This window comes from Lathyrus oleraceus, chromosome 2 (assembly GCF_024323335.1).
Source record: "Lathyrus oleraceus cultivar Zhongwan6 chromosome 2, CAAS_Psat_ZW6_1.0, whole genome shotgun sequence".
Lineage (NCBI taxonomy): Eukaryota > Viridiplantae > Streptophyta > Magnoliopsida > Fabales > Fabaceae > Lathyrus > Lathyrus oleraceus.
Window position 1 is genome coordinate 173,039,246 of NC_066580.1, and position 13,701 is coordinate 173,052,946.

A 13,701-nucleotide genomic window follows, 5' to 3' on the forward strand; every position below is an offset into this window, starting at 1 on the left:
TGTCTTCGACATGACTGCCTTCAAATAGTTTATAGTGCACTGACAGAACAGGTTTTCTTCTACTTGGTAAGTCATTAGAACTCAGAATCCCAGGGTGTTGACTCAGGATAATCCCATAAATCATAGAGGGAAAGGCAATAGGCAGCTTAACTGCATTAGTAGATACATGCTTGATAATTTGTTCAAACATAAATCTACCAAAGTCAAAATTCATTTTGGTTCCAACAGCAAAAATAAATCTTCCAAGTGTATTAGCAATTGTGGAAATAAGGTTGGTAGGCACCCAATTTGCAACTCCTATTTTATGCAATATTACATACTTGACAGTTAACTTCCCATTAGAAAGATGTTTTTTAATAGGCCACCCTTTCACCTACCTTGCTGTAATTTCTCTATAGACCTCATTGTCTGTAGCTTCCAATTTACCTGCACCCTCAACTCTTCTTCCCAGAAAATTTTTAATGACAGTGGGAGAGAATGTGATACACTTACCTCTCACAAAGACTTTGCAAAATTCCTTGTTGTTCTTATCAGCAATATCCTCATGAATGTTGACAATGAATTCCTTAACCAAACCCTCATAGCACCGAGAGAACCCAGCCACAGTCTTCATCAACCCAACAGTCTTTATTAGGTCCATGACCTCTTTGGCTTCAACAACATCCTTTCCTAACTCCCTTTCCACAGCCACCCTTCTTTGAATTACAAATTTCCATTTGGCAGCTCCATCTTCAAGATGGAAAGAGATATTATCCAAATGCACAACAACAACTTTCACAGAGGACTTCCTCACAGTAGTCTTCTTCGCAGGAGAGATGTTAGGGACATCTTCCTCAACATCTTCTTCAGACTCAGAGACTTCTCTAACCTTCCTCTTCTTCATTTCAACCTTGCTCCAAGATTTGGAAGGACCAACACCAGCAGTCTTCTTAGCTGTTTTAGCTGACATCATTTCAGCCACAAATCTTCCTTTTCGAGTCTTCATACGCTTAGCCACACTTGGCTTTAAGTGATGAAGTAAGCTATCCTCTTGCTCATCAGACCTATCATCCTCTAGGTCAATCACATCGTTTGCAACATCATACTTCTCGGAATGGGAAGCATTGGCAGTTTTAGATGCCACATATTTTCCTTTACCAAACACAGTTTTCCCTAGAGAGGACAAACCTTCAGCAACCATGTCCTTCTCAGAACTGGAGGAATCGTTATTCTTCTTACTATGTTGTGCAACCTTAGAAGAGGGGTACATTTTAGACAGGGGAGTAGAGACTCCCTTCACATAATGTCCTTCATTAAGGATTCTAGTGACTAGGTTCCTTATGACACGATCAATGTGGTGTATATCTTCCTTAGAACTAGTGGCATGAGTTGAGCCAGAAGGGATACTAGAGATGTTACCTTGATTGGGGCATGCAGAAGCTGAGGCATCCATGGGATGGTTTAAATCAAGGGCTTCACAGGGAATAACTGATAGAGGAACCACATCCAAAATCCCATCATCGTGAATGTCCGTGGAAGAAGTGCTAACCTTGTGAGTAGACTTCGTAGTTTTTGAATCAGATGTAGTTTGATGTTGTGACATCTTGACATTTCTGTGGAAAAATTGTAGTTGTCCTAGCATAGGAGTGTGAGGAAGAAGCAGGGAGTTGGAAGAGTTGGAGTAGGTAGTGAGGTTGCGTGTGAAAAGGTAATAAATGGTATTTCCAAAACTAGGTGATGATTTACCATAATGGGGGCGCTTTATTTTAGCCACATAGACACTACTTTGCTTACTTTTCCCACTCCATATTAATAGCTACAAGTCTTCATAAATGCAAAGCCCTAATTTTCCTCTCAGGACTTCAAACTGATTTGCATCCAATGCCTTTGTAAAAATATCAGCTAACTGCATCTCAGTAGCAACATGCTCTAAGGTTACAATCTTATCCTCCACGAGTTCTCTAATAAAATGGTTACGAATATCAATATGTTTTGTCCTGCTGTGATGAATAGGATTCTTAGAAATGTTTATAGCACTCAGGTTGTCAAAGTACAATGTTATGACATCTTGCGTGACATTGTATTCAGTCAGCATTTGTTTCATCCATACCAATTGAGAACAACTACTTCCAGCTGTTATGTGTTCAGCTTCAGCAGTAGACAGAGACACATAATTTTTCTTCTTACTAAACCATGATATTAAATTTTTCCCCAAGAAGAAGCATCCTCCTGATGTGCTTTTCTTATCATCAGCACTTTCAGCCCAATCAGCATTACAATATCCAGACAACACAAATTCAGATCCATTAGTGTATAACATCCCATAGTCACTAGTGCCATTGACATATTTCAGGATCCTTTTCACTTGGTTTATGTGACTCACATTTGGTTCAGATTGATATCTAGCACATACACCTACAACAAAAGCAATGTCAGGTCTGCTTGCTGTGAGATATAGCAGACTCCCTATCATGCTTCTGTAGAGACTTTGATCCACACTGACACCATTTTCATCTTTAGACACTTTCAGATGAGTAAGAGCAGGAGTCCTCTTGTGGCTTGCATTCTCCATGTCAAACTTCTTAACAATATTTTTGGCATATTTACTTTGAGATAAAAATATAGAATCTTCTATCTGCTTGACTTGCAGGCCAAGAAAATAGGTTAGTTCTCCAACAAGGCTCATTTCAAATTCAGACTGCATTTTCTCAACAAAATGTTGAACCATCTTACTTGACATCCCACCAAACACAATATCATCCACATATATTTGAGCCACCATGAGCTTTCCTCCTTCATCTTTGACAAATAAAGTCTTATCAATGCCTCCTTTTCTGTATCCATTGTCAATGAGAAACACTGTGAGTCTCTCATACCAAGCTCTAGGAGCTTGTTTCAACCCATAGAGGGCTTTCCTCAACTTATACACATGCTTTGGAAGATTTGGGTTTGTGAACCCTTTAGGTTGTTCAACATACACTTCCTAATTTAAGTAGCCATTTAAGAAGGCACTTTTCACATCCACTTGGAACAGTTTAAACTTCAGAATACAAGCCATTCCTAGCAGTAATCTAATGGACTCCAGGCGAGCTACAGAAGCAAATGTTTCATCAAAGTCAACTCCTTCAACTTGAGTGTATCCTTGTGCTACCAATTTTGCTTTATTTTTTGTAACCACACCTTTTTCATCAAATTTATTCTTGTAAACCCACTTTGCTCCAATAACATTTATTCCTTCAGGTCTTGGAACCAATTCCCACACTTCATTTCTCTTGAATTGGCCTAACTCTTCCTGCATGACATTGATCCAGAATTCATCAGTTAAGGCTTCTTTGACATTCTTAGGCTCAATCTTGGATACAAAACAGGCATGTGAGATCACTTCCCTTGATCTAGTGGTGACCCCTTTATTTGGGTCTCCTATAATGAGATCTTTAGGATGATCCTTCTGAATTCTGATAGAGGGTCCCTTATTAACTTTATCAGCTTCAGGTTCAGCTTGAGTGGACTCACTCTCATTACTTTTGTCCAAGATATCAGCTGGGGCATCATTCAAAAATGTTTCAACATCGTCTGTGACATCAGTCTCTTGATCATCAACAACAACATTGATAGATTCCATCATAACTTTTGTTCTGGAATTAAAAACTCTAAAAGCTTTGCTGTTTGTTGAGTAGCCCAGAAATATTCCTTCATCACTCTCGGGGTCTGTCGTGCCTCGGAAAAATGGGAATACGACTTAAGCAAAGTGTAATCGCATGCTCACAATGATGGACTGAACAGAGTCGCCACCGAACTTTATTTATTCCTAAAAAGGAAAGGGGAAATATCGATAAAACCCAAGACAAAACGACAATGATTATGGCCGTCGCAACCAAATCAGGGTTCGAGAGTTGATTATGCAAGGGGAAGGTATTAGCACCTCTCACGTCCGTTATACTCAACGGGAACCGTTAGGTCAGTTGTGCGCGTTAGTTTGAAATGTCAAGCTTTAAGTTACTAGGTGGGAAAGAAAGAATAAAATAGAGGTGAATGTTTTTGGATTTTCAACGAAGGACTAAACCTAAGTTTTTTATTAGTGGGCCTGACAAGATTTACAAATCCTGCTCCTACGTATCTCAACAGAGAAATCAAGGCTTACGTAGTTCTGGGTAGAAAAATGTTTGTTTGTTGGTCGATTTTAGCGAAAGCTACTTTGTGTCAAATCGACGAAAACATTGTTGGACTACCCAAAACAGGTGGAGAAACATTGCCTTGCATTGTTTTGAAACAAAGTACCTTTCGTTTGAGAAAAGGTTTGAAGGGTCAATCGCACGACGACAAGAAAAGGTTTAAGAGTCAATCGCACGGCGGCGAGAAAAGAAATTGATTGGTTTGATGTGTTTTGAGTAATGGCGAGAACTTGGATGGGCGAGATATCCATCTCGAATCCTAGTCTCAGGAGTGCGTGGTATCCACCACGTTCCATTTCCATCTTACTTGCAAAAGTGTTTAATAAGAAATAAGTGTTTTGAAATTGATTGAGAAAGGGTTTGAAGAAACCACAATGACAATTTTAAATGATGGCGAGAGCTAAGATAGGCGAGGAATCCACCTCGAATCTTAACCTCAGGAGTGTGTGGTACCCACCATGTTCCATTTCCATCTTATTGAAAAAGTGTTTAAATAGGAATTAGGTATTTTTGAGTTTTGTTATGAAAATGGCTTGATGTTGGATCAAGCATTTGATGAGCGATTGAGGAAGATTTGAATGAGTGTTTGAGAGAAAACAGAATAGATAAATTTGGATGATGGCGAGAGCTAAGATAGGCGAGGCATCCACCTTTAATCTTAATCTCAGGAGTGCACGGTATCCACATGTAAGACCCCAATTTTGGCCCTAAGATCCCTCATGGCATCATAACATTGCATCTGCAAAGCCTCAAGGATCATAAGCATCTTGGTTCCCTTTGCCTTTAGTTCGGACCTCTTGCGAGTGGTTTGAGATCACCAAGCATGATTGAATTGTATATCATTGATTTTCTCATTTTATTTACTAACCAAAAGCACAAAAATATGTCACTAACATTTCTTGTTTGTAGCTTGAGCAATCACAAGGTCTAAAGGCTTCTAGGAGATCCTTTGTGCAAGGAAAAAGGTCAAGAGGAGATGAAAGCAAGCATGGTAATGATTCCCAAAGTTCTCATCCCTCAAATATGCCTCCCTATCATCTCAATTCATCATTTTGATCAAAGCAAGTCAAGGGGTTTGAGGTTTGTCTCCCAAGGAAACCCGAATTCATCTGATCATCAATAATGCCTTGCTCATGAAGCAACCTCAGCCCATGGTCAAATACCATCAAGGGAAGTTCTTTAATCCACTATTCCATGCATATTTGAACTTATTTGAGTTCCCTAAATCATCAATTCACCAAGATATGAGTTATAGACTTGAGAAGTTGATCAGTCAATTCATCTCTCTATTTTGAAATGCACTGGGACCTAACGTTTTATGTGTTGGTCAAATGGATATGATCCCAAGAGAAAAAATGTTCTTAAGGACAATATGAACAATTTTCATGTTCATCAAAATTGTATTTGAAGCTTGTAAGGTCATCATCCATTCCAAGACATTATAGGTCATTTTGACTGAAACCCTAATTTTGGGTCAACTTCCCAAGAACATAACTCATTCATTTTTTATGATTTTGAGGTGGAACCAAATTCATTGGAAAGCTTATTGTGTCTAATTAAAATGTTATGTTCAGCAAAATTTCAAAAACTCAAAATAAATACATGTGATAATGCAAAACATTATAGGTCACTTTGGGCCAAATGCATTGAAATGAAAAAAAATCCAACTTCAAGTGCCCATAACTTCTTCATTAAAAATCTAAATGATGCAACATTTAAGTCCAAATTGATTTTCTTGAAAAGATATACAACTTTCATGTTGAAGGTTGTATCATTTGGAGCTTGTATCACGGAGACAGAAGGGCTTGAACATTGGCCAAATTTGGAAACTTCACATATGCATGTTTTGCGCCCTACACTTTAAACTCAAAATTCACTAATTTCCAAGGCCCAATTGAAATTTTAATCAACATATCATTTGTTCCTTATGCAACAAGCTCTCTAACCATTACTCATGAGGTGGCATTTGGAGTTTGGAAGCACCATTTTCGAAGGCATGAAGATTAAGTGCATTTTGTGAAATTCAATTAAAATTGCCATGCATGAGCTATTTACACTTCTTGTACACATCCATTTGCAATTCACATGAACTCAGCAGGTCATTCCAATCTTCATTGGGCCTTCCACATGATTACACAAGCCCATGCAATGAAAAATCCATTTGCCATCCACACGAGTAAACTCATGCACTCAGCTCTTTCCAGCTATAAATATATGTGCTATGCTTCATAATTCTCCAACCTGAAGGCGCCTGAAATGCTGCAAGAGTGAATCCCTAACCATACCAAAGGAACTAAGTTCATTTTGCTTCAAAAATTCAGATCTGAAATTCAATTGCATTTGGTTGAATTCTCAGATCTAAAGTTCCTAAACCTTCATCATTTGATCCATTAAAGTTCTGTTTTGCAAAAGGAACCAAGGAAAGGGACTCAAATCTTCATAATCCAAAGGTTTGGATCGACTGGTTTTTGCTCTAAATCTCTTTGTTCTTTGATCCATTGGCCTTGATATTGTGTTGTCTAAAGTCCTCTCTATAGAGGCATCATTATTGTATGCTTAATTGTTGAAATCGAGCAAGTTCGGTTGAACATCACCAAACTTCCATCTCTGATTTCTCTCTTAATAGGAATCTAGAGTGGAAGTGAGTGATATAGGAGTGATGTACATCACTTCACCTTTCGAACGGTGCTTGGATCGTCCATTTTAGTGAGCATTTGAATCTCTGCATTTTTTGACCTTCGCCGGAGTTCACCGGAGAAGACGGTGGCGCTGGTCACCGTCTCATTGCCAGATTGAATGTAAGCCTTTGGATGCAATCTCCAGATCTAATCTCCACGCTTGAATGTTATGACTTCTTTTAATTCAATATGTTTCTCAGTTGACTAATGAATATGGTACGCGCGCGCTCCTGATCCATTGGATGTTGCCACGTCAACTAATGAAGTCATCCAACGCTTCCTGATTTTTGCTATTTTCTTATTTCTGATTTTATTTTCTTTAATTCAATTTTCTTTCAAAAATTCATAACTCTCTCATTTTAATTCCAAAAAATATGGGACCAATTGCCTTATTTCTCTTTTTAATTCGAGTTTTTAAAAATGATTTTTAATATTTTTTATTTTATCATTTGATATTTTTTGTGAATTTTCTCTTTTCTTATTATTTTTAATTCATTTTAAATAGTTTTTGATATTCAAAAAATACAAAAATATTTTCTTAGCCTCTTTGAATGATGATGGATCAATGAAAAATATTCTCATCAATTTATTAATTAATTTGAGATTTATTTGAGATTTTAGTTCAATTAGGTTATTTTTTTCTTCATTTTTAATTGATAAAAAATAGTTTCTGACTTTTAAAAATGCTGAATTTTTTCGTCAAACTTTGTTTGACCATGTTGAACTTGGGATAATTCACTTGGACTTTTTAAAGTTGATTTGAAGTGATTTTGAAGTTTGATCTTTCTTTAATATTTTAATTCAAGTTTATTTTAAATATTAAAAATGCCAAAAATATTTTGTTTATTTCTTGACTTCCAATCTTCATCTCATTTTTTATTTTGAGAGTTTGACCTTGATCTTCCCTATCTTTGGTCAACATTTATGGATTGGTACATTCCATTTTACTTAATGCACTTTATGTTCTTCATGTCCATTATCCATCTTCATTCTTCTTCTTCTTCTTCTTTTCTTTTTGATCAATGAGTTAAAGGTTGATAAGTTAGCATTGATTAGGGAGGTTTAACCTTCCTTGATTCAAATCTAATTCATCTTGATCAAATGATCAAGTGAATGGCTTTGCATTAAGGATAGGTTGCTTTCTAAATCATGTAAAGGGCTTAAACCAATACAAGATCATTTCTCATCTTCTTTTTGGCATGGCAAGTTATTGGAACTTGGTTCACTAATCAAGACTCCTAACTTGTGTTTGTTGCCTACATTATTATTGACCGACCTCAGATAGTTGTGACTTCTACATAAGTCCAATTATGATTGCTTAACATAGCGCTAAATTTGCCTTATGACACACTAATACTAACACTAACCATTAACTATTAACATTTAATTCTTGCATTTTACATTTATGCAATTTACTATTCTTGTACATATTATCCATTTGCTTTTGCCCTTTGCTCATTTGAGCACATGTTTATGTTAATGCAATTTGCCTTTTGCTCACTTGAGCCCATATTTGTGTATATACTATTGTGCTTGTGCTTTTGTTTTGTTTGTTGTGGATCAAATGCAAAGAAATGGACAAATGGACTTAGACTTTAGGACTTTCCCTATGCAAATATGGAGTCAAAGAGCAACTAGGCATTGAGCCTTTAGAGTGCTATAAAAGTCAAAGAGCAACTAGACATTGGGCCTTTAGAATGCTACAAATGTTGAAGAAAACTTTGAAAGGACCAATCTTTGAAACTCCTTCTTTTCATTCTTGATTGTTTGATGGAACTTTTTAATGTGTGTGTTCTTGTGTTAGGGATTCCAACATTGAGCCTAAGTGAGGAACCATTGCCATGAGCTTCCAAGAGAGAGAAATCTAAGAGCCATTGAGGAACTCTCCCAAAGCTAAATTGATTGTTGATTGCTTGAGCTTACTATTATTTTGCTTGCATATTCCAAAGGATGGGAGCTACTTGGATCATCGATATGATCTCAAGAGAGAAACTTCATTTGTGGTCTTGTTCTCTTATCCCTTATCTCTTGTATGTCTAGGACTTTAGCCATTCTTCTTCTTCCCTCCACTCTAACCCAAGCCAAAACTTTTGTGCAAACATTTAACATTTGTTTTCAAACATTAGAAACCTAAGCCTTATGCGTTTGATTTTCAAACTCTTTTCATAACACTCATTTTGAATTGAATCCTTAAATCAACTTTGACCATATTTTGTACATACTTTTCATTGGTGAATATAACCCATTCAAATGCCTTTTTTGTGGTTTCAATGGTCACCTTCTTGATCAAATTTTTCATAACCTTTAGCTATTAGGTTTGAGTTATCCTTGAGGTAGAAGTAATACTCACCTGTATCCTTAGTGATGGACAATGAGTCTTCCATGCTTGTTATAGGGTTAACCCCTCACTAGCATGTTGAAGCTATCCTCACATGGTGGATTTGTGGTTTTAGGTTGAGTTTTCTCCTTTGGATAACAAAAGACCTTAAGGTTTTTGGACCAATCAATTCACCAACTCATTTTGAGATTTTTACCCCGAACTACGAGGTTTTGATCCTAATCTTTTTTAAGATGGTACGTAGGCAATGAGTTTATCCATCCAAACACAAAATGTAAATAACTTGTATATTCTCTTCTCATCTCTTCAATCATGTTTGCACAAATAAATTTTCACAAAATACCAACCTTATAACAAATGTGAAAAGGGCTCCCTAGGAGTACCTAGGATGTTTTGGGTGCTTAAAACCTTCCCATTGCATAACCAACCCCTTACCCAGATCTCTGACATTTTTACTAGTTTTTGATTCGATAAAACTTTTAGGTTTTTGTTCGCTTTCTAACCATTCCTTTGGATAAATAGAAGTGCGGTGGCGACTCGACTTTTATGGTTTACCTTGGATTTAGTCAATATCTATAATGGTAACGAATACCCCGCTACAGAAAAGTGGCGACTCTGCTAGGGACATCATTTGCCTAGTGGGTTTTGCCTACTTTTCATAGTTTGTTGTATTGTATTGTATATTGTTTTGTGATATATTTTTTTGTGCAATTTGGGATTACTATATTGTATGTAATGATTGAATTGCTTGAATATTAATTCCTTGTATGCTTGGTGATCTTTGTGAGATGAGTTCTATACCCGAGCTCGAGTGCACTTAGGATAGGAGAATGCCATAGTCTTGTTGACTTGTGTGGAGTTATTCCTTAGCAAGTTGACTTGCAAGTCCATTCACTTGGTGGAGGTCATGTTGGGATCAATAATGTCACACAAGTAGTTGTGGTTAGACATTACTCTTTCCAATATAGACCTTAGAAGCCAAGGACCTTAGTTTACCAAGCCCATCTTGGCCTATTCTTAGGATGTAGTGCGAAAGTCGTTCAAGTGTATGATTTGATACGATTGTTACGCGATACTACACTCATAAGGGTCTCTCTTGAGAATATTTTTGGAATACGAGTAGTCGTTTCTCCGATAATATCCGAAAGATGGGATGATGACTATGGGAACCTCTTGTAGAACATGTTTGGTAGGTTAAACCCTAGTACACTCCCTTTGGGTGGTTCTTAACCGAGACTCCATGCTCGTGAGTTTCAACAAACCCTTGATTCATGGTTGATCCGTTCATGCATCCTTAATATAAATGGAACTTGGGTGTCGATAAGGTGTAAACCATAATCCACCAAAATGGATGATTGATATTAAGGATGACATGATTCATCCCATGACCTTTGTTTGGTGTGCTTTGCTTGATCCTTGAGTGTGATTGTTGCATTCATGAATTCATGCACCCATTTGCATCCATATCATCAATAATAAGGAAATTTTCAAGGAACGTAAAGAGGTCTATTTGCAAATTTTCAGACATGGAAAGACAAAGAAGGAATACAAAGAAGTATAGTTTCAGACAGCCCGACTTGAAAGAGCTAAGAAATTTGACATCCTATGTACTAGATCCCTTGGGTTTCAAAGCTCGTTTTGGGAAGCTTCTTTCTCTTCTGACTACTCAAATGGACGAAGGATTGATGAGTGTATTGGTGCAGTTTTATGATCCCTTGTACCGTTGCTTCACTTTTCCGGATTTCCAGCTTTTGCCTACACTTGAGGAGTATGCCTATCTTGTGGGTATACCTATTCTAGACCAGTTGCCATTCAGTGGCTTAGAGAGTATTCCTACTTCTCAAGAGATAGCTGACATGTTGCATATAGATGAATCTCTGGTTGGTGCTCATATGACTACCAAAGGTGGAATTCAAGGTCTCCCTTTTGAGTTCCTCATTGCTCAAGCTATTATGTATGGGAAGGCCATGAGTGAGGATGCCTTTGAGGCCATATTTGTACTTCTCATCTATAGGTTGGTATTGTTCCCCAACATCGACAAGTTTGTGGATGTGAACGCTATTAGGATTTTCTCTACTCTTAATCCCGTGCCGACTCTGTTGGGTGATACTTACTTTTATTTGCATATGAGGAATGCAAATGGTGGTGGTACCATTGTGTGTTGTTTTCCTCTGTTGTACAAGTGGTTTATTTCTCACTTTCCGCAAACGGTCGCCTTCAAGGAAAACAAAGGATGTCTACGGTGGTCCACGGGACTTATGTCTCTCACTAATGATGATATCTTTTGGTACAACCGTGTGTATGATGGTGTGCAGATTATTGACTCTTGTGGTGAATTCTCCAATGTGCCTCTTCTTGGTACATGTGGTGGGACTAACTACAACCCTATCTTGGCACGCCGTCAGCTTGGGTTCCCCCTAAAGGATAAACCCAATAACATTCTGTTAGAGGGTGTGTTCTTTCAGGAGGGTAAAGATCCCCAAGGCTTGAAAGGTAGGATGGTCCGCGCTTGGCGCAAGATCCATAGGAAAGGAAGGAAGGAGTTGGGACCGAAGAATTGTAATGCTTTGGAACCTTATACTTCTTGGGTTAGAAGGAGAGTTGCCGAATACCTTATGCCTTACGAGTATCCGAGACCTACGCCTTTGGTTGTGGTTGGGCCTTCAACCCTCCCTGACCAAGGAGTAGAGGAGTTGAGAGATGAAGACCGTTCACGTGCTTGGATCCGTGAAAGAGAAGAGTTGCTTCAGCAGATTAAGGAGAAGGATGCTTTGATAGAGTTCCTCGAGCATCAGGTTATTGATTATCCTAATGATGCGTGGACTTCTCTGCTTCCTCAGTCTTCCAAATTTTGGAAAAGGAAGTACGATCGACTCGCCAAGGAGAAGGCAGATATGGAGGCAGCCTATGAGGAGGAGGTGAAGAGGCTTCGTGCATCTTATCTTCCAGTCTCTCGAGCTTTAGATGATTGTTTCTAAGGATCCATAGGATGATCATTTTCCTTCTCTCTTGTATTATATTTGGTTACCCATGTTGTACTTCTTTGATGTAAAAGTATTTCCAAATATTATTGATATTATATTTCCATATGTGACAAATGTTTAATATTTCTAAATATTTGCAAATAGAACTCTAAAAAGTTCCTCTGATAAATAAAAATAAATCATATGCACAAACATTGCATGCATCATGTGCATAAGCAGGTTTTGTTCCAGGCTTCTTGTCCTATGGTCTAACTCTGTGTTCTTCATTTATTTTGAAGACATGCTGACTCACCGGTACTACACCAGAGCCAACTCTTCAAGACTGATGGATTATTTGGAACAAGAGAACCGCGAGCTGGAGGAAGAAGTAGCCAGATTGACTGCCCTGATGGAGTCATTCATGGATGCCCAGAGCCAGTCTTCTCCAACACCCTCAACTCCTCCCTAGAGGACGGTCATTTATGAGATCGTAACTTCTACTGTGCCTGCTGCAACAACCCACTTTGCGCCATCCATGCCGGCCGGGTTCCCGTGGGGAATGCCCGCCAATTTTATGCCAGAAGGTTTTGCTCTTACTCTTTCTTCTTTGCCGGCATCTAGCCCGGTCCTTTCAGTGCCACCTCCCGTTGTGCACACATTACCAAGGGTTGAAGATACCATCTACCATTCTGAACCATCTGAAGGTCCAGATGTTTATGAGAAGATGGATGATATGAAAGATCAATTCCTTGAGCTTCGCAAGGAACTGAAAACTTTGAGGGGAAGGACCTCTTTGGTAAAAGTGCTGCTGAGTTGTGCCTTGTGCCCAACGTGAAGATCCCTATTAAATTCAAAGTGCCTGACTTTGAGAAGTATAAGGGAAACGCATGCCCTCTCAGCCATCTTGTGATGTATGCTCGCAAGATGTCAACGCAAACTGACAATGACCAATTGCTCATCCACTATTTCCAGGACAGTCTGTCCGGTGCCGCTCTCCGGTGGTACATGGGTCTGGAAAGTTTGAACATCCGCTCTTTCAACGATCTTGGCGAGGCCTTCATCAAGCAATATAAATACAATGTGGATATGGCTCCTGATAGGGACCAGCTGAGAGCAATGTCCCAGAAAGATAAAGAGACCTTCAAAGAATACGCCCAGAGGTGGCGCGAGTTGGAAGCTCAGATAGTGCCACCCCTTGAGGAGAAAGAGATGACCAAGATCTTTTTGAAGACCTTGAGTTCATTTTACTATGAGAAGATGATAGCTAGTGCTCCTTCAAACTTCACCGAGATGGTGAATATGGGAATGAGGCTGGAAGAGGGGGTCCGTGAAGGACGTTTAACTAGAGATGAAGGCTCTTCAGCAAAGAGATATGGAAGCTTTGCGAAGAAGAAGGAGGGAGAGGCACATGTCGTGTCTTCCCATATCAAGAGAAGACCCTCTGTGAAGAGGAAGATTGCCCGCCCCGTTAACAACCAGCATCAGGTGGCTCACATAGCACCTGTTTTCAGAGAAGCTCAACATTATCAACAACAACAGTCTCAGCAACATCAGCAACAACAGCAGCGTCC